Here is a 21,974-nt window from a genome sequence, read left to right as displayed (position 1 = left end):
CACCAACTTACCATCCTGAGACAAGGCCGAGTATAGTCTACAAAGATCTCCGCCATGACACAACCCAAGGGGTGGCGCCAACCCAGACAGGAAGATCACATCGGTGACTCAACTCTTATGTTCTGTTCTATTATGTTCTGTTCTATTATGTTCTATTCTATTATGTTCTATTCTATTGTGTTCTGTTCTACTATGTTCTGTTATGTTATGTTCTATTGTATTATGTTCTGTTCTACTATGTTCTATTCTATTATGTTCTGTTCTATTCTATTATGTTCTGTTCTATTATATTATGTTCTGTTCTACTATGTTCTGTTCTGTTCTACTATGTTCTGTTCTATTATGTTCTGTTCTATTATGTTCTGTTCTATTATGTTCTGTTCTATTCTATTATGTTCTATTCTGTTCTGTTCTATTATGTTCTATTCTATTATGTTCTGTTCTACTCTGTTCTGTTCTATTCTGTTCTGTTCTATTATGTTCTGTTCTTATGTTCTATTCTGTTCTGTTCTATTATGTTCTGTTCTATTCTATTATGTTCTGTTCTACTCTGTTCTGTTCTATTCTGTTCTACTATGTTCTGTTCTACTATGTTCTGTTCTATTATGTTCTGTTCTATTATGTTCTGTTCTATTATGTTCTGTTCTATTCTATTATGTTCTGTTCTATTATGTTCTATTCTGTTCTGTTCTATTATGTTCTGTTCTATTATGTCCTGTTTTATTATGTTCTGTTCTATTATGTTCTGTTCTACTCTGTTCTGTTCTATTATGTTCTGTTCTACTCCGTTCTGTTCTATTCTGTTCTGTTCTGTTCTATTCTATTATGTTCTGTTCTATTCTATTATGTTCTGTTCTGTTCTACTCTGTTCTGTTCTATTATGTTCTATTCTATTATGTTCTGTTCTATTATGTTCTGTTCTATTATGTTCTGTTCTATTATGTTCTGTTCTATTCTATTCTATTATGTTCTGTTCTATTCTATTATGTTCTATTCTATTATGTTCTGTTCTATTATGTTCTGTTCTATTATGTTCTGTTCTATTCTATTATGTTATATTCTATTATGTTCTATTCTATTATGCCCTGTTCTATTCTATTATGTTCTGTTCTATTATGTTCTGTTCTATTCTATTATGTTCTGATTTATTCTGTTATGTTCTGTTCTATTCTGTTCTATTCTATTATGTTCTATTCTATTCTGTTCTATTATGTTCTATTCTGTCTGTTCTATTGTATTATGTTCTATTCTGTTCTATTGTATTATGTTCTGATCTATTTGGTTATGTTCTATTCTGTTCTATTCTATTATGTTCCATTCTTTTCTGTTCTATTGTATTATGTTCTGATCTATTCTGTTATGTTCTATTCTATTCTGTTATTTTCTATTATGTTCTGTTCTGTTCATTGCAGTCATTGTTATATCCTGTTTTACTGATAAAATTATGATAATATGATCATAGAGAACAAACTAAGTAAAGGTTTAGTCAAGTAATTTAGTTTTTGCAAAGAGGGGGATATATTGTTTACTGTGAATCTTAAACTGTTTATTGATCAATGACGTGTTGACCTTGGTAATAGATTCCTGATCGAGCAGGAGTGTGTGCCTCAGTAATGTTCAATACAATGTTAGTAGTATTGTGATGAGAGACGTAAACCTGGACACATTCTGACTATGTGATGTGTGTCATGACTTCCTTTACTCTCATCAAACACATGCCTTTAACCCATAAATCAAAGTATCCATCACAAATGCACCCTAAATCCCTACAAAGTGCACTACTTTTGATCAAAGCCCTATGGGCCCTGGTAAAAAGTAGTACATTATATAGGGAATAGGGTGCCATTTGGATGGCAGAGATTTAATCAGATCAAGCCTTAACTGAGATAGCTGACTCCCGCATTGCTGTGATTTTGGCAGTGACAGAGGTGGAACTGTGTTGAAGCTGACAACATTCCACTGTTCCAAATTGTATCAAGGCTATGTGGGATTATTACTAATCTAATGGCAACGTCCAATGGCAACGCCCAATGGCAACGCCCAATGGCAACGTCCAATGGCAACGTCCAATGGCAACGCCCAATGGCAACATCCAATGGCAACATCCAATGGCAACATCCAATGGCAACGTCCGCAATAGAGATAACGGCGGGAGCTGCTTGCTGATTTAACGCAGTTCCACCTCCGACATCGCCTAAATAAAAACAATGAAACCGCTATGCAGTTGTCGGTTATCGAAGGGTTAAGGCAGAACTGATTGAATCAAAGTGCTGTATGTCTGGATAAACGCCCTGTGTTCAGCCAGACCGTAATCGCCCATACTAACCCCAATCCACACACCCCCCTGCCCTCCGCTTCCTAACCCGTCTGCCCAACCACAGATCCGTCTGACAGGGGGCCGTACGCGGTATGAGGGGCGGGTGGAGGTGCTGAACACAGAGGCTAACGGGACCAGGATCTGGGGGCTGATCTGTGGAGGGGCCTGGAGCACCAAGGAGGCCATGGTGGCCTGCAGACAGCTGGGGCTAGGCTACGCTAACCACGGCCTGCAAGTAGGTGTATTAACCAAGCTAACGGCTTGTACAGTGCTAATAGAACATGCTTAAACCAGGTTATAACCATGGACTACAATTACCATGAATCTCCAACCTCGGATTTGTTCCGCAGATCTCATGGCTAGGGACCTCATGGCTAGGGACCACATGGCTAGGGACCTCATGGCTAGGGACCTCATGGCTAGGGACCTCATGGCTAGGGATCTCATGGCTAGGGATCTCATGGCTAGGGATCTCATGGCTAGGGATCTCATGGCTAGGGACCTCGTGGCTAGGGATCTCGTGGCTAGGGACCTCGTGGTTAGGGACCTCATGGCTAGGGATCTCATGGCTAGGGATCTCATGGCTAGGGATCTCATGGCTAGGGATCTAGGGACCTCTGTAGGGATCTCATGGTTAGGGATCATGGCTAGGGACCTCATGGCTGGATCATGGCTAGGGACCTCATGGCTCAGGGATCTCATAACAGGGATCTATGGCTAGGGACAACATTTAGAGATCTCATGGCTAGGGATCTCAAGGGATCTCATGGCTAGGGATCTCATGGCTAGGGACCTCATGGCTAGGGACCTCATGTTTAGGGATCTTTAGTTTAGGGATCTCATGGCTAGGGATCTCATGGCTAGGGATCTCATGGCTAGGGAATATAAGGGACATATTATGGCTAGGAACAATAGGGACCAAATGTTAGGGATTTTAGAAAGGGATATTTGGAAAGGGATCGTGGCTAGGGACCTCGTATTGAGGGATAAGGGATGTATTTAGGGATTGGTTTGTTTTTAGGGATCTTTTAGGGACCTCGTGGCTAGGGATTTGGCTAGGGATCTCGTGGCTAGGGATCTCGTGGCTAGGGACCTCGTGGCTAGGGATCTCGTGGCTAGGGACCTCATGGCTAGGGATCTCATGGCTAGGGACCTCATTGCTAGGGATCTCATGGCTAGGGATCTCATGGCTAGGGACCTCATGGCTGGGACCTCTGGCTAGGGAAAATGGTTTGGGATCACATGGCTAGGGATCACATGGCTAGGGATCACATGGTTGGAGACATGGCTAGGGATCTCATTTGGACCTCTGTCTCAAACAGTGGTATTCAAAGTCAGAGTCGGCTGAGTTTAACCCCACAAAAGGGCTTCATTACAGACATAAATACTCCTCAGTTTCATCAGCTGTCCGGGTGGCTGGTCTCAGTGTTATCCCACACGTGAAGAAGCGGATGTTGAGGTCCTGGGTGGTTACATGTTGTCTGCGGTTGTGAGGCCGGTTGAACTCATCACAAATTCTCTAAAACAACCTTCTGGTGGACATTCCTCAGTCAACACTCCCTCAAAACTTGAACATCTGTGACATTGTGTTGTGTGACAAAACTGCACATTTTAGAGTGGCCTTTTATTGTCCCCAGCACAAGGTTCACCTCATAATGATCATACTGTTTAATCAGCTTCAGGATATGCCTCACCTCTGGCTGGCTTATCTTGGCAAAGGTGAAAGGCTCACTAACAGGGATGTATACAAATTTCTGCACAACATTTGAGAGAAATAACCTTTTTCATCACGAGAGAATAAAACATCAGACTATCACCCTACATGTTTATATTTTAGAGTGTATAATATATAGGCTACCTCATATATATATGTTATATATAGAATATAAGAGTACATATTATTGTCAGGAACAATCACAAATGTTTTTTAGAAAGATATTTTAAAAGATACAACTTTATTGAGTAAATGTATTTATTGGTTTGTTTTTATTTTTGATAAAAAGGTTTATTTGTCAACGTATAAATCCGATTTGAAGGTTGTTTCAGTAGGTTTCAGGAAAAATAACTGTAGAGATAATGGGGTTCCATGAAATTCTGGGTCCCCGCTGAAAATGTTTGAATACCACTAGTCTTGGACCAAAACGATATCCTCAGGCTGGAGAATCATGACATTTGGCCTAACCTCTCAGGCTACCTCATCACGAGAGTGTTAACCTCTCAGGCTACCTCATCACGAGAGTGTTAACCCCTCAGGCTACCTCATCACGAGAGTGTTAACCCCTCAGGCTACCTCATCATGAGAGTGTTAACCCCTCAGGCTACCTCATCACGAGAGTGTTAACCCCTCAGGCTACCTCATCACGAGAGTGTTAACCCTCAGGCTACCTCATCACGAGAGTGTTAACCCCTCAGGCTACCTCATCACGAGAGTGTTAACCTCTCAGGCTACCTCATCACGAGAGTGTTAACCCCTCAGGCTACCTCATCACGAGAGTGTTAACCCCTCAGGCTACCTCATCACGAGAGTGTTAACCCCTCAGGCTACCTCATCACGAGAGTGTTAACCCCTCAGGCTACCTCATCACGAGAGTGTTAACCTCTTTATTTATTTTTTATTTTTTCACCTTTATTTAACCAGGTAGGCTAGTTGAGAACAAGTTCTCATTTGCAACTGCGACCTGGCCAAGATAAAGCATAGCAGTGTGAACAGACAACACAGAGTTACACATGGAGTAAACAATAAACAAGTCAATAACACAGTAGAAAAAAAAGAGAGTCTATATACATTGTGTGCAAAAGGCATGAGGTAGGCGAATAATTACAATTTTGCAGATTAACACTGGAGTGATAAATGATCAGATGGTCATGTACAGGTAGAGATATTGGTGTGCAAAAGAGTAGAAAAGTAAATAAATATAAACAGTATGGGGATGAGGTAGGTAAAGTTGGGTGGGCTATTTACCGATAGACTATGTACAGCTGCAGCGAACGGTTAGCTGTTCAGATAGCAGATGTTTGAAGTTGGTGAGGGAGATAAAAGTCTCCAACTTCAGCGATTTTTGCAATTCGTTCCAGTCACAGGCAGCAGAGAACTGGAACGAAAGGCGGCCAAATGAGGTGTTGGCTTTAGGGATGATCAAAGATGACCTGCTGGAGCGCGTGCTACGGGTGGGTGTTGCCATCGTAACCAGTTAACAGAGATAAGGCGGAGCTTTACCTCGCATGGACTTGTAGATGACCTGGAGCCAGTTGGTCTGGCGACGAATATGTAGCGAGGGCCAGCCGACTAGAGCATACAGGTCGCAGTGGTGGGTGGTATAAGGTGCGTTAGTAACAAAATGGATGGCACTGTGATAAACTACATCCAGTTTGCTGAGTAGAGTATTGGAAGCTATTTTGCAGATGACATCGCCGAAGTCGAGGATCGGTAGGATAGTCAGAGCAACATCATTGATATATACAGAGAAAAGAGTCGGCTCAAAAATTGAACCCCGTAGCACCCCCATAGAGACTGCCAGAGGACCGGACAGCATGCCCTCCGATTTGACACACTGAACTCTGTCTGCAAAGTAGTTGGTGAACCAAGCAAGGCAGTCATCAGAAAAACCGAGGCTACTGAGTCTGCCGATAAGAATATGGTGATTGACAGAGTCGAAAGCCTTGGCAAGGTCGATGAAGACGGCTGCACAGTCCTGTCTTTTATCGATGGCGGTTATGATGTCGTTTAGGACCTTGAGCGTGGCTGAGGTGCACCCGTGACCGGCTCGGAAACCAGATTACACAGCAGAGAAGGTACGGTGGGATTCGAGATGGTCAGTGACCTGTTTGTTGACTTGGCTTTCGAAGACCTTAGATAGGCAGGGCAGGATGGATATAGGTCTGTAATAGTTTGGGTCCAGGGTGTCTCCCCCTTTGAAGAGGGGGATGACTGCGGCAGCTTTCCAATCCTTGGGGATCTCAGACGATATGAGAGAGAGGTTGAACAGGCTGGTAATAGGGGTTGCGACAATGGCGGCGGATAGTTTCAGAAATAGAGGGTCCAGATTGTCAAGCGCAGCTGATTTGTATGGGTCCAGGTTTTGCAGCTCTTTCAGAACATCTGCTATCTGGATTTGGGTAAAGGAGAACCTGGAGAGGCTTGGGCGAGTAGCTGCGGGGTGGGCGGAGCTGTTGGCCAAGGTTGGAGTAGCCAGGAGGAAGGCATGGCCAGCCATTGAGAAATGCTTGTTGAAGTTTTCGATAATCATGGATTTGTCGGTGTTACCTAGCCTCAGTGCAGTTGGCAGCTGGGAGGAGGTGCTCTTGTTCTCCATGGACTTCACAGTGTCCCAGAACTTTTTGGAGTTAGAGCTACAGGATGCAAATTTCTGCCTGAAGAAGCTGGCCTTCGCTTTCCTGACTGACTGTGTGTATTAGTTCCTGACTTTCCTGAACAGTTGCATATCGCGGGGACTATTCAATGCTATTGCAGTACGCCACAGGATGTTTTTATGCTGGTCGTGGGCAGTCAGGTCTGGAGTGAACCAAGGGCTATATCTGTTCTTAGATCTTCATTTTGTGAACGTGGCTTATTATTATATGACATTATATAACATGCTTATTTAAGATGGTGAGGAAAGGACTTTTAAAGAACAACCAGGCATCATCTACTTATGGGATGAGGTCAGTATCCTTCCAGGATACCTGGGCCATGTCGATTAGAAAGGCCTGCTCTCAGAAGTGTTTTAGGGAGCATTTGACAGTGATGAGGGGTGGTCGTTTGACTGCGGATCCGTAGCAGATACAGGCAATGAGGCAGTGATCGCTGAGATCCTGGTTGAAAACAGCAGAGGTGTATTTAGAGGGCCAGTTGGTCAGGATGACGTCTATGAGGGTGTTTACATATTTAGGGTTGTACCTGGTGGGTTCCTTGATGATTTGTGTGAGATTGAGGGCATCTAGCTTAGATTGTAGGACTGCCGGGGTGTTAAGCATATCCCAGTTTAGGTCACCTAACAGAACAAACTCTGAAGCTAGATGTGGGGCGATCAATTCACAAATGGTGTCCAGGGCACAGCTGGGAGCTGAGGGGGGTCGGTAGCAGGCAGCAACAGTGAGAGACTTATTTCTGGAGAGAGTAATTTTTAAAATTAGTAGTTCGAACTGTTTGGGTATGGACCTGGAAAGTATGACATTACTTTGCAGGCTATCTCTGCAGTAGACTGCAACTCCTCCCCCTCGCAGGCTACCTCATCATGAGAGTGAGTGTTAACCTCTCAAGAGTGTTAACCATAACAGCCAACCATAACATGCCAGGAGGCGACATCTCATTGGTTCTCCCAACCCACCAGGAAGGAACCAATGTGGCTCCCCGCTCCATGACTCACCCTGACATGTTCACCTTGACATGTTCACCCTGACATGTTATTCTGTGAGTCTATGAACTAACCCCATAGCTGCTCCTGCATCAGCAAACCCCTGACCCTCAGGACTGTGCACAGACTAGACATTGGAGGAAGCACAGACAGGCTACAGCAGTGTTTCTCATCTCCAGTCCTCGACTATCCTGAACAAACACCTCTGATTCAACTAGTCAAGGGCTTGATGATTAACTTACTAGTTTAATCAGGTGGTCCGAGGCTACAGCAACAACCAGTACTGTTGGGGGTATTCCAGGACTGGAGTTGAGACAGGAGGTGCCCTCTCACTGACATCCCCTAGGGCCCCTTTACAGGTGCGTATCGTGGGAGGCAGGACGTACTATGAGGGCCGTGTGGAGGTTCAGGTGGGGGCGCGGTGGGGCACGGTGTGTTCTGCCAGCTGGACCACTAAAGAGGCCATGGTAGTCTGCAGACAGCTAGGCCTGGGATACTCCATGCATGCCATCACTGTGAGTAAGACTGGGAGAAGCAGAAATCAATTCCTTTACAGTATGATGTGTGTTGGAAGTATGATACTGTACTATAGAGCTGGGGCAGGTCGTATAGAGCTGGGACAGGTAGTATAGAGCCGGGACAGGTACTATAGAGCCGGGACAGGTAGTATAGAGCCGGGACAGGTAGAATAAAGCTGGGACAGGTAGTATAGAGCTGGGACAGGTAGTATAGAGCTGGGACAGGTAGAATAAAGCTGTGACAGGTAGTATAGAGCTGGGACAGGTGGTATAGAGCTGGGACAGGTAGTATAGAGCAGGGACAGGTAGTATAGAGCCGGGACAGGTAGAATAAAGCTGGGACAGGTAGTATAGAGCAGGGACAGGTAGTATAGAGCCGGGACAGGTAGCATAAAGCTGGGACAGGTCGTATAGAGCTGGGACAGGTTGTATAGAGCTGGGACAGGTAGTATAAAGCTGGGACAGGTAGTATAGACCTGGGACAGGTAGTATAAAGCTGGGACAGGTAGTATAGACCTGGGACAGGTAGTATAGAGCCGGGTCAGGTAGTATAAAGCTGGGACAGGTAGTATAGAGCTGGGACAGGAGCTGGGACAGGTAGTATAAAGCAAGGACAGGTAGTATAGAGCGTCAGTGATGTCATCATGTAGGTAGGCTCCCCGCACTGTATTTGACTAGAGCGCCAGTGATGTCATCATAGAGCGCCAGTGATGTCATCATGTAGGTAGGCTACCAGCACTGTATATGACAGCGCCAGCATGATAAAGCGCCAGTGATGTCATCATGTAGGTTACCCCAACTGTATTTGACAAGAGCGCCAGTGATGTCATCATAGAGCACCAGTATCAAGACCAGAGATGACATTCGCTGTAGACAAAACCATTAGTAGAGTTTAAAATGAGATGGAAACCTATTTAACTTGGGACATGGGAATTTAACCGCAAACGGTATTTTCATGTGCACTACGTCATCACACACAGCCTTTTATCCGCAACAAGTCAATTTGATGGAAACACAACTCTTGGGGTAAAAGGAGAATACAGACATTAGAATATTCATGTGAAAATGTGTTGCCAATTGGATGGAAACCGAGCTATGCTAACCTATTTGACATATCACCCCTCACCTCTCCACCAAGATAGCTGGTGTGTGGTGATCGTTTCACCCCTCACCTCTCCACCAAGATAGCTGGTGTGTGGTGATCGTTTCACCCCTCACCTCTCCACCAAGATAGCTGGTGTGTGGTGATCGTTTCACCCCTCACCTCTCCACCAAGATAGCTGGTGTGTGGTGATCGTTTCACCCCTCCACCAAGATAGCTGGTGTGTGGTGATCATTTCACCCCTCACCTCTCCACCAAGATAGCTGGTGTGTGGTGATCGTTTCACTCCTCACCTCTCCACCAAGATAGCTGGTGTGTGGTGATCGTTTCACTCCTAACCTCTCCACCAAGATAGCTGGTGTGTGGTGATCGTTTCACTCCTTACCTCTCCACCAAGATAGCTGGTGTGTGGTGATCATTTCACCCCTCACCTCTCCACCAAGATAGCTGGTGTGTGGTGATCGTTTCACTCCTCACCTCTCCACCAAGATAGCTGGTGTGTGGTGATCGTTTCACTCCTAACCTCTCCACCAAGATAGCTGGTGTGTGGTGATCGTTTCACTCCTTACCTCTCCACCAAGATAGCTGGTGTGTGGTGATCGTTTCACTCCTTACCTCTCCACCAAGATAGCTGGTGTGTGGTGATTGTTTCACTCCTCACCTCTCCACCAAGATAGCTGGTGTGTGGTGATCGTTTCACTCCTCACCTCTCCACCAAGATAGCTGGTGTGTGGTGATCGTTTTGGCACCTTTCAGATGGGTGCTACACACTGGTAGAGGAAGAGGTTTTTTCCATTACTACATAAAGCTCTTTGAGCTACAGGAAAAGCACTCCAATCAATTATTATTATTATTATCATAACCTATTGCCAAGTGTCCTTTGTAAAATAGGTCTCAATGGGACTTCCTGGATAAATCAATGTTTGATGATAACCTCCTGCTATTTGTTTGTGCTTCCCCTGTTGCTAAGGAAACATGGTACTGGGACAGTAGTAACGTGACAGAGATGGTGATGAGTGGAGTGAAATGTACAGGTAGGGTTGTGAAACTCCCGCGAATTTACCAAATATTTTAAACAAAAAAAACGTATTTATATAGTTTACATGTTATGAAAATTCCTTAAAATCCTTGAAAATTACAAAAAAAATCAGATTAGTTTACTGGTAAATTTCAGAAAAGTGTCTAATAACATCCCCTTCCCTTTGTATAGGAAACGAGATGTCTCTGAGCCACTGCCAGCATCACAGGACTGTCAGCTGTCAGAAGACTGCTGCTAAGTTCTCTGCTGGGGTCATCTGCTCAGAGAGTGAGTTCCTGAAGGACCTGTTGGGCTGGATATTCTTCAGGGCTTCTTAGCTCCACGTGTTCCAGGTGTTTGTAAGGGCACGGACGACAGATTGAGGTGGTTTAATAACGCTGATTCACATAGAGTAGGAACGGCACAGCACAGTGAATGGGCTAAGGCACTTTAAGGTATTGCTTGGCAATTGTTTTAACCAAGAGTGTGTTTAGTTCTGAAAAATTGGAAAATTAAATACAACAGTGAATTATATAATGCATGAGTTCTAATGTCAATCAATTAATCAAACGTATTTATAAAGCCCTTTTTACATCAGCTGATATCTCAAAGTGCTGTACAGAAACCCAGCCTAAAACCCCAAACAGCAAGCAATGCAGGTGTAGAAGCACGGTGGCTAGGAGAAACTCCCTAGAAAGGCCAAAACCTAGGAAGAAACCTAGAGAAGAACCAGGCTATGACAAATGTTTTTTGTTTTTAGGGGTCAGGCTGCATCTAGGGTATTACACAAGGTTACATTTAGATCCCCCGTTAAGGGGTTAACTGATTTTTGTCCTCTGACCTCCTTGGGTAGCTGGAGGGAGTCTGGAAGGGCATCTAGGAATCTTTGGGTTGTCTGAGAATTTATAGCACAGCTTGTGGTGATCCTTGGTTGGGGTCTGAGCAGATTATTTGTTGCGATTGCAAATGTAATAAAATGATGGGCCGATAGTCCAGGATTATGTGGAAAAACATTAAGATCCACAATATTTATTCCACGGGACAAAACTAGGTCCAGAGTATGACTGTGACAGTGAGTAGGTCCAGAGACATGTTGGACAAATCCCACTGAGTCGATGATGGCTCCGAAAGCCTTTTGGAGTGGGTCACCAAAAATTTGAATATTATCTGCTATGACTGCAAGGTCCGATATGAATTCAGGGAACTCAGTTAGGAACGCTGTATATGGCCCAGGAGGCCTGTAAACAGTAGCCATAAAAAGTGATTGAGTAGGCTGCATAGATTTCATGACTAGAAGCTCAAAAGACGAAAACGCAATCATTTTCTTTTTTGTAAATTGAAATTTGGTATCGTAAATGTTAGCAACACCTCCGCCTTTGCGGGATGCGTGGGGATATGGTCACTAATGTAACCAGGAGGAGAAGCCTAATTTAACACAGTAAATTAATCAGGTTTAAGCCATGTTTCAGTCAGGCTAATCACATCAATATTATGATCAGTGATTATAATACTATAACTGCCTTGGAAGTGAGGGATCTAACATTAAGTAGCCCTATTTTGAGATGTGAGGTATCATGATCTCTTTCAATAATGACAGGAATGGAGGAGGTCTTTATCCTAGTGAGATTGCCAAGGCGAACACCGCCATGTTTAGTTTTGCTCAACCTAGATCGAGGCACAGACACAGTCTCAATGGGGATAGCTGAGCTGACTACACTGACTGTGCTAGTTGCAGACTCCACTAAGCTGGCAGGCTGGCTAACAGCCTGCTGCCTGGCCTGCACCCTATCTCATTGTGGAGCTAGGGGAGTTAGAGCCCTGTCTACATGACAGAGCAACAACATGACTGGTACTTCACTAATAAAGATCAGAGAGATCACCACAGGCAGCACCGTCATTAGATGTTTTGTGCACCAGTTACATTCACTCTGATGTCGGCGTAGGCGGCACGTCCAATAGTCTAGGGGAAAATAGGCTTCCCCTAAAGTAAATCAAATTCAATTAGCCAAAATTAGCTATATAATTACTCGTCCCTATACATAAATAAATAAAATAATTCAAAATACTGCACCAGATAGCATGATTTGGCCACAGAGGAACATTTTTTTAATGTGGATTGTTTTAAGCCCGCATTTTGGGCAACGCGCCCTGAACTGACCCCACTCTGACACACCCTGAACTGACCCCACTCTGACACACCCTGAACTGACCCCACTCTGACACACCCTGAACTGACCCCACTCTGCCACACCCTGCACTGACCCCACTCTGCCACACCCTGAACTGACCCCACTCTGACACACCCTGAACTGACCCCACTCTGACACACCCTGAACTGACCCCACTCTGACGCACCCTGAACTGACCCCACTCTGACACACCCTGAACTGACTCCACTCTGACACACCCTGAACTGACCCCACTCTGACACGCCCTGAACTGACCCCACTCTGACACGCCCTGAACTGACCCCACTCTGTGGTACCCTGAACTGACCCCACTCTGACACACCCTGAACTGACCCCACTCTGACACACCCTGAACTGACCCCACTCTGTCACACCCTGATCTGACCCCACTCTGCCGTTCCCTGAACTGACCCCACTCTGTGGTACCCTGAACTGACCCCACTCTGACACACCCTGAACTGACCCCACTCTGCCGTGCCCTGAACTGACCCCACTCTGTGGTACCCTGAACTGACCCCACTCTGACACACCCTGAACTGACCCCACTCTGACACACCCTGAACTGACCCCACTCTGACACACCCTGTACTGACCCCACTCTGCCACACCCTGAACTGACCCCACTCTGACACACCCTGCGCTGACCCCACTCTGACACGCCCTGAACTGACCCCACTCTGACACACCCTGAACTGACCCCACTCTGCCGTGCCCTGAACTGACCCCACTCTGCCACACCCTGAACTGACCCCACTCTGACACACCCTGAACTGACCCCACTCTGACACACCCTGAACTGACCCCACTCTGCCACACCCTGAACTGACCCCACTCTGCCACACCCTGAACTGACCCCACTCTGCCACACCCTGAACTGACCCCACTCTGACACACCCTGAACTGACCCCACTCTGCCGTGCCCTGAACTGACCCCACTCTGCCGTGCCCTGAACTGACCCCACTCTGCCCTGCCCTGAACTGACCCCACTCTGACACACCCTGAACTGACCCCACTCTGCCGTGCCCTGAACTGACCCCACTCTGCCGTGCCCTGAACTGACCCCACTCTGCCGTGCCCTGAACTGACCCCACTCTGCCGCACCCTGAACTGACCCCACTCTGCCACACCCTGAACTGACCCCACTCTGCTGTACCCTGACCTGACCCCACTCTGACGCACCCTGCGTTTGCTAAACTGACCCCACTGTTCTAAACAGCCAACATAAAACAAGTGGCAATGGAAACTACTGCACAGTACATGTTGACAATTTGACCGTTCCTCCCCTCCTCCTCCTCTCCTCCCCCTCCTCCCCCTCCTCCTCTCTCTCCTCCTCCTCCTCCTCCTCTCTCCTCCCTCCCCCCCCTCCTCCTCCTCCTCCCTCCTCCCCCTCCTGCTCCTCCTCCTCCTCCTCCTCCTCCTCCTCCTCTCCTTTTCCTCCTCCCCCTCCTGCTCCCTCCTCCTCCTCTCCTCCTCCTCCTCCCTCTCCTCCTCTCCCCCCCTCCTCATCTCCTCTCCTCCTCCTCTCCTCCCCCTCTCCTCTTCCCTCATCTCCTCTCCTCCTCCTCTGAACCTCCTCTCCTCCTCCTCCTCCTCCTCCCTCCTCCTCTGGACCTCCTCCTCCTCTCCTCCTCCTCTCCTCCTCCCCCTCTCCTCTTCCCTCATCTCCCTGAGGCTCCTCCTCCTCTCCTCATCTCTCCTCTCCCCCTCCTCCTCCTCTCCTCCTCTCTCCTCCCAGCTGCGTTTTACTCTGACCTGGTCCTGAATGCTCCCCTGGTCCAGCAGTCCGTGTACATTGAGGACCGCCCGCTCCACATGTTGTACTGCGCAGCGGAGGAGAACTGTCTGTCTAAGTCTGCTGCTAGTGCTAACTGGCCCTACGGACACCGCCGCCTGCTACGGTTCTCCTCTCAGATCCACAACATCGGACGGGCCGACTTCAGGCCCAAGGCCGGACGTGAACTCCTGGGTCTGGCACGCCTGTCACGGGTAACTATGGCAACCTAGTCATCTAGCGCAGTGGTTTCCAACCTGTGGTCCGCAGGGGTGCTGCAGGTGGTCCGCCAATTATTTTCAATAAAATAAAATAAATTATAACAGTTGGGAGTATTTACGGTATAATAAGTAGTTTTACATTACCTTATACATTTAACAATACATTACCTTTTACGATACATTACCTTTACCTTACCATTAATAATACATTACATATACCAATACATTACATGTACCTTGCTGTTAATAATACATTACCTTTAACAATACATTACCTTTACCCTACCGTGAATAATACATTACCTTTAACAATACATTACCTTTACCTTGACATTAATAATACATTACCTTTAACAATACATTACCTTTACCTTACCATTAACAATACATTACCTTTAACAATACATTACCTTTACCTTGACATTAATAATACATTACCTTTATATTACCTTTAACAGTATATTACCTTTGACAATACATTACTTTTAACAATACATTACCTTTGATGGTACATTACCTATAGCAATATCATCACCTTTAGCAATACATTACCTTTGACAATACATTCACTTGAACAGTGCATTACCTTTGACGATACATTACATTGCCTTTGGTGATACATTACCTTTAACGATACATTACCTTTAATGTTACATTACCTTGAACACTGTTGCCTTTAACACTACATTACCTCTGTTACATTACCTTTGGCAATACATTACCTTTGACTGACATTACCATAAACAATATATTAACTTTAACAATACAAATGGTTTACAATAAGAATAGGCCTTTAATCTGTTAATAGCTGATAACATTGATGTTGAAAATATTTCTGCGAATGGTGGTCCTCGGGCTGTTGACGGTGATTTGGAAGGGGAAAAGTTGGGAATCGCTGATGTAGAGAATACCTTCAATTGTCTATATAATAGATGGGTTAGCTGACAATGTCACGGAAACCATGTGCGTGCTTCCAGAAGCCTGTTGTTGTCATTCTGGATGGCCAGATTGCGAGTGACAATGACAGTTTTACTGTGAACACTGAGGATGTAAGACACTGTCATGTGGGGAATCGGAAGTGGCTGGTTTCAGCTGGTTTCGTCTTGTTCTTGATACCATGTCGTGTTTTCAGGTTTTTGACTGTGACAGGCTTTGGTTTTTACATGTTTTCAATTAACATTGGAGATGTTAAACATTGAAGTTAAATATAACTTCAGGTCTGCTGAGCACAAACTTGAACATTGTGACATTGTGCAACTTCCAGCTGTACCGCGTTTAAGTTACAGTTTTACTGTGAACACTGAGGCTGGAGCTGCATTAAGTTACAGTTTTACTGTGAACACTGAGGCTGTACCTGCTTTAAGTTACAGTTTTACTGTGAACACTGAGGCTGTACCTGCTTTAAGTTACAGTTTTACTGTGAACACTGAGGCTGTACCTGCTTTAAGTTACAGTTTTACTGTGAACACTGAGGCTGTACCTGCTTTAAGTTACAGTTTTACTGTGAACACTGAGGATGTAACTGCTTTAAGTTACAGTTTTACTGTGAACACTGAGGCTGTACCTGCTTTAAGTTACAGTTTTACTGCGAACACTGAGGCTGTAGGTGCTTTAAGTTACAGTTTTACTGTGAACACTGATGCTGTATCTGTTTTAAGTTATAGTTTTACTGTTAACACTGAGGCTGTACCTGCTTTACTGTGAACACTGAGGCTGTAGCCGCTTTAAGTTACAGTTTTACTGTGAACACCGAGGCTGTACCTGCTTTAAGTTACAGTTTTACTGTGAACACCGAGGCTGTACCTGTTTTAAGCTACTGCACTGTGCTGTATTCGTTGACATTCTCTCTCTAGTCGTGGTTTTAAACATTTAGAAACAGCAGCACTGTGCTGTATTCGTTGACAGTCTCTCTCTAGTCGTGGTTTTAAACATTTAGAAACAGCAGCACTGTGCTGTATTCGTTGACAGTCTCTCGTCGTGGTTTTAAACATTTAGAAATCTCACAGTATCAACTTTGATATAGCGTTCTTTTATGCCTGTTACGTTACTGCAGACACGGTCATCTGAGCCATCCGATTGGCCAGCGGTAGGCCTATAGTGCACTTGATTTGCCCTCCAGGCCCTCCGGGAAGGCGGAATTTGTACATTCAGACACATGAAATGGTTCCAAATAGCAACAGTTCGCCTACCCGGCACACAGGGCAGCTGAATCAGGTGCACCTACACGCCCACAGCCTGAGATTAATAATAAAAACAATAGGAACACAAGGCTTTATCTTTGTTTTGTTTTTACAGAAATCTCATAGATTCCCCTGACCTATACTCTCAGATCAGATACCCCTGACCTATACTCTCAGATCAGATACCCCTGACCTATACTCTCAGATCAGATACCCCTGACCTATACTCTCTCAGATCAGATACCCCTGACCTATACTCTCTCAGATCAGATACCCCTGACCTATACTCTCAGATCAGATACCCCTGACCTATACTCTCAGAACAGATACCCCTGACCTATACTCTCTCAGAACAGATACCCCTGACCTATACTCTCTCAGAACAGATACCCCTGACCTATACTCTCTCAGATCAGATACCCCTGACCTATACTCTCAGATCAGATACCCCTGACCTATACTCTCAGATCAGATACCCCTGACCTATACTCTCAGATCAGATACCCCTGACCTATACTCTCAGAACAGATACCCCTGACCTATACTCTCAGATCAGATACCCCTGACCTAAACTCTCTCAGATCAGATACCCCTGACCTATACTCTCAGAACAGATACCCCTGACCTATACTCTCTCAGATCAGATACCCCTGACCTATACTCTCAGATCAGATTCCCCTGACCTATACTCTCAGATCAGATACCCCTGACCTATACTCTCAGATCAGATACCCCTGACCTATACTCTCTCAGATCAGATTCCCCTGACCTATACTCTCTCAGATCAGATACCCCTGACCTATACTCTCAGATCAGATACCCCTGACCTATACTCTCAGAACAGATACCCATGACCTATACTCTCAGATCAGATACCCCTGACCTATACTCTCAGATCAGATACCCCTGACCTATACTCTCAGATCAGATACCCCTGACCTATACTCTCTCAGATCAGATCAGATACCCCTGACCTATACTCTCAGATCAGATACCCCTGACCTATACTCTCTCAGATCAGATACCCCTGACCTATACTCTCAGATCAGATACCCCTGACCTATACTCTCTCAGATCAGATACCCCTGACCTATACTCTCAGATCAGATACCCCTGACCTATACCCCTGACCTATACTCTCAGATCAGATACCCCTGACCTATACTCTCTCAGATCAGATACCCCTGACCTATACTCTCAGATCAGATACCCCTGACCTATACTCTCAGATCAGATACCCCTGACCTATACTCTCAGATCAGATACCCCTGACCTATACTCTCAGATCAGATACCCCTGACCTATACTCTCTCAGATCAGATACCCCTGACCTATACTCTCAGATCAGATACCCCTGACCTATACTCTCAGATCAGATACCCCTGACCTATACTCTCAGATCAGATACCCCTGACCTATACTCTCTCAGATCAGATGACCCCTGACCTATACTCTCTCAGATCAGATGACCCTCTCAGACCTGACCTATACTCTCAGATCAGATACCCCTGACCTATACTCTCAGATCAGATACCCCTGACCTATACTCTCAGATCAGATACTGACCTATACCTCAGATATACCCCTGACCTATACTCTCAGATCAGATACCCCTGACCTATACTCTCTCAGATCAGATACCCTGACCTATACTCTCAAAACAGATAACCCTGACCTATACTCTCAAAACAGATACCCCTGACCTATACTCTCAGATCAGATACCCCTGACCTATACTCTCAGATCAGATACCCCTGACCTATACTCTCTCAGATCAGATACCCCTGACCTATACTCTCAGATCAGATACCCCTGACCTATACTCTCAGATCAGATACCCCTGACCTATACTCTCAGAACAGATACCCCTGACCTATACTCTCAGATCAGATACCCCTGACCTATACTCTCTCAGATCAGATACCCCTGACCTATACTCTCAGATCAGATACCCCTGACCTATACTCTCAGATCAGATACCCCTGACCTATACTCTCTCAGATCAGATACCCCTGACCTATACTCTCAGATCAGATACCCCTGACCTATACTCTCAGATCAGATACCCCTGACCTATACTCTCTCAGATCAGATACCCCTGACCTATACTCTCAGATCAGATACCCCTGACCTATACTCTCAGATCAGATACCCCTGACCTATACTCTCTCAGATCAGATACCCCTGACCTATACTCTCTCAGAACAGATACCCCTGACCTATACTCTCAGATCAGATACCCCTGACCTATACTCTCAGATCAGATACCCCTGACCTATACTCTCTCAGATCAGATACCCCTGACCTATACTCTCAGATCAGATACCCCTGACCTATACTCTCAGATCAGATACCCCTGACCTATACTCTCAGATCAGATACCCCTGACCTATACTCTCAGATCAGATACCCCTGACCTATACTCTCAGATCAGATACCCCTGACCTATACTCTCTCAGATCAGATACCCCTGACCTATACTCTCAGATCAGATACCCCTGACCTATACTCTCAGAGATCAGATACCCCTGACCTATACTCTCAGATCAGATACCCCTGACCTATACTCTCAGATCAGATACCCCTGACCTATACTCTCAGATCAGATACCCCTGACCTATACTCTCTCAGATCAGATACCCCTGACCTATACTCTCAGATCAGATACCCCTGACCTATATCAGATCTCTCAGATCAGATACCCCTGACCTATACTCTCTCAGATCAGATACCCCTGACCTATACTCTCAGAACAGATACCCCTGACCTATACTCTCAGATCAGATACCCCTGACCTATACTCTCTCAGATCAGATACCCCTGACCTATACTGACCTCAGATCAGATACCCCTGACCTATACTCTCAGATCAGATACCCCCCTGACCTATACTCTCTCAGATCAGATACCCCTGACCTATACTCTCAGATCAGATACCCCTGACCTATACTCTCTCAGATCAGATACCCCTGACCTATACTCTCAGATCAGATACCCCTGACCAGATACCCCTGACCTATACTCTCTCAGATCAGATACCCCTGACCTATACTCTCAGATCAGATACCCCTGACCTATACTCTCAGATCAGATACCCCTGACCTATACTCTCAGATCAGATACCCCTGACCTATACTCTCAGATCAGATACCCCTGACCTATACTCTCAGATCAGATACCCCTGACCTATACTCTCAGATCAGATACCCCTGACCTATACTCTCAGATCAGATACCCCTGACCTATACTCTCAGATCAGATACCCCTGACCTATACTCTCAGATCAGATACCCCTGACCTATACTCTCAGATCAGATACCCCTGACCTATACTCTCAGAACAGATACCCCAGACCTGATATCTCTCAGATCAGATACCCCTGACCTATACTCTCAGATCAGATACCCCTAACCTATACTCTCTCAGATCAGATACCCCTGACCTATACTCTCTCAGATCAGATACCCCTGACCTATACTCTCAGAACAGATACCCCTGACCTATACTCTCTCAGAACAGATACCCCTGACCTATACTCTCAGATCAGATACCCCTGACCTATACTCTCTCAGATCAGATACCCCTGACCTATACTCTCAGATCAGATACCCCTGACCTATACTCTCAGATCAGATACCCCTGACCTATACTCTCAGATCAGATACCCCTGACCTATACTCTCAGATCAGATACCCCTGACCTATACTCTCAGATCAGATACCCCTGACCCTCTCAGACCTATACTCTCAGATCAGATACCCCTGACCTATACTCTCAGAACAGATACCCCTGACCTATACTCTCAGATCAGATACCCCAGATCAGACCTATACTCTCTCAGATCAGATACCCCTGACCTATACTCTCAGAACAGATACCCCTGACCTATACTCTCTCAGATCAGATACCCCTGACCTATACTCTCAGATCAGATACCCCTGACCTATACTCTCAGATCAGATACCCCTGACCTATACTCTCTCAGATCAGATACCCCTGACCTATACTCTCAGAACAGATACCCCTGACCTATACTCTCAGATCAGATACCCCTGACCTATACTCTCAGATCAGATACCCCTGACCTATACTCTCAGATCAGATACCCCTGACCTATACTCTCAGATCAGATACCCCTGACCTATACTCTCAGATCAGATACCCCTGAGATCAGATACCCCTGACCTATACTCTCTCAGATCAGATACCCCTGACCTATACTCTCAGATCAGATACCCCTGACCTATACTCTCAGATCAGATCCCCTGACCTATACTCTCTCAGAACAGATACCCCTGACCTATACTCTCAGAACAGATACCCCTGACCTATACTCTCAGATCAGATACCCCTGACCTATACTCTCAGAACAGATACCCCTGACCTATACTCTCAGATCAGATACCCCTGACCTATACTCTCAGATCAGATACCCCTGACCTATACTCTCAGAACAGATACCCCTGACCTATACTCTCAGATCAGATACCCCTGACCTATACTCTCTCAGATCAGATACCCCTGACCTATACTCTCAGAACAGATACCCCTGACCTATACTCTCAGATCAGATACCCCTGACCTATACTCTCTCAGATCAGATACCCCTGACCTATACTCTCAGATCAGATACCCCTGACCTATACTCTCAGATCAGATACCCCTGACCTATACTCTCTCAGATCTGATACCCCTGACCTATACTCTCTCAGATCAGATACCCCTGACCTATACTCTCAGATCAGATACCCCTGACCTATACTCTCAGATCAGATACCCCTGACCTATACTCTCTCAGATCAGATACCCCTGACCTATACTCTCTCAGATCAGATACCCCTGACCTATACTCTCTCAGATCAGATACCCCTGACCTATACTCTCAGATCAGATACCCCTGACCTATACTCTCAGAACAGATACCCCTGACCTATACTCTCAGATCAGATACCCCTGACCTATACTCTCTCAGATCAGATACCCCTGACCTATACTCTCAGATCAGATACCCCTGACCTATACTCTCTCAGATCAGATACCCCTGACCTATACTCTCAGAACAGATACCCCTGACCTATACTCTCAGAACAGATACCCCTGACCTATACTCTCAGATCAGATACCCTGACCTATACTCTCAGAACAGATACCCCTGACCTATACTCTCAGAACAGATACCCCTGACCTATACTCTCAGATCAGATACCCCTGACCTATACTCTCTCAGATCAGATACCCCTGACCTATACTCTCAGATCAGATACCCCTGACCTAAACTCTCTCAGATCAGATACCCCTGACCT

At 45.6% G+C, this 21,974-nt stretch overlaps 1 pseudogene; it reads left to right on the top strand.

The window, feature by feature from the left end:
- The window catches only part of LOC135508546 (lysyl oxidase homolog 3B-like), a 117,637-nt pseudogene that overhangs the window by 81,404 nt on the left and 14,259 nt on the right, over positions 1 to 21,974 (top strand).

Source organism: Oncorhynchus masou, chromosome 21 (assembly GCF_036934945.1).
Source record: "Oncorhynchus masou masou isolate Uvic2021 chromosome 21, UVic_Omas_1.1, whole genome shotgun sequence".
Classification (NCBI taxonomy): Eukaryota; Metazoa; Chordata; class Actinopteri; order Salmoniformes; family Salmonidae; genus Oncorhynchus; species Oncorhynchus masou.
This window is presented reverse-complemented; position numbering and strand designations above follow the sequence as displayed.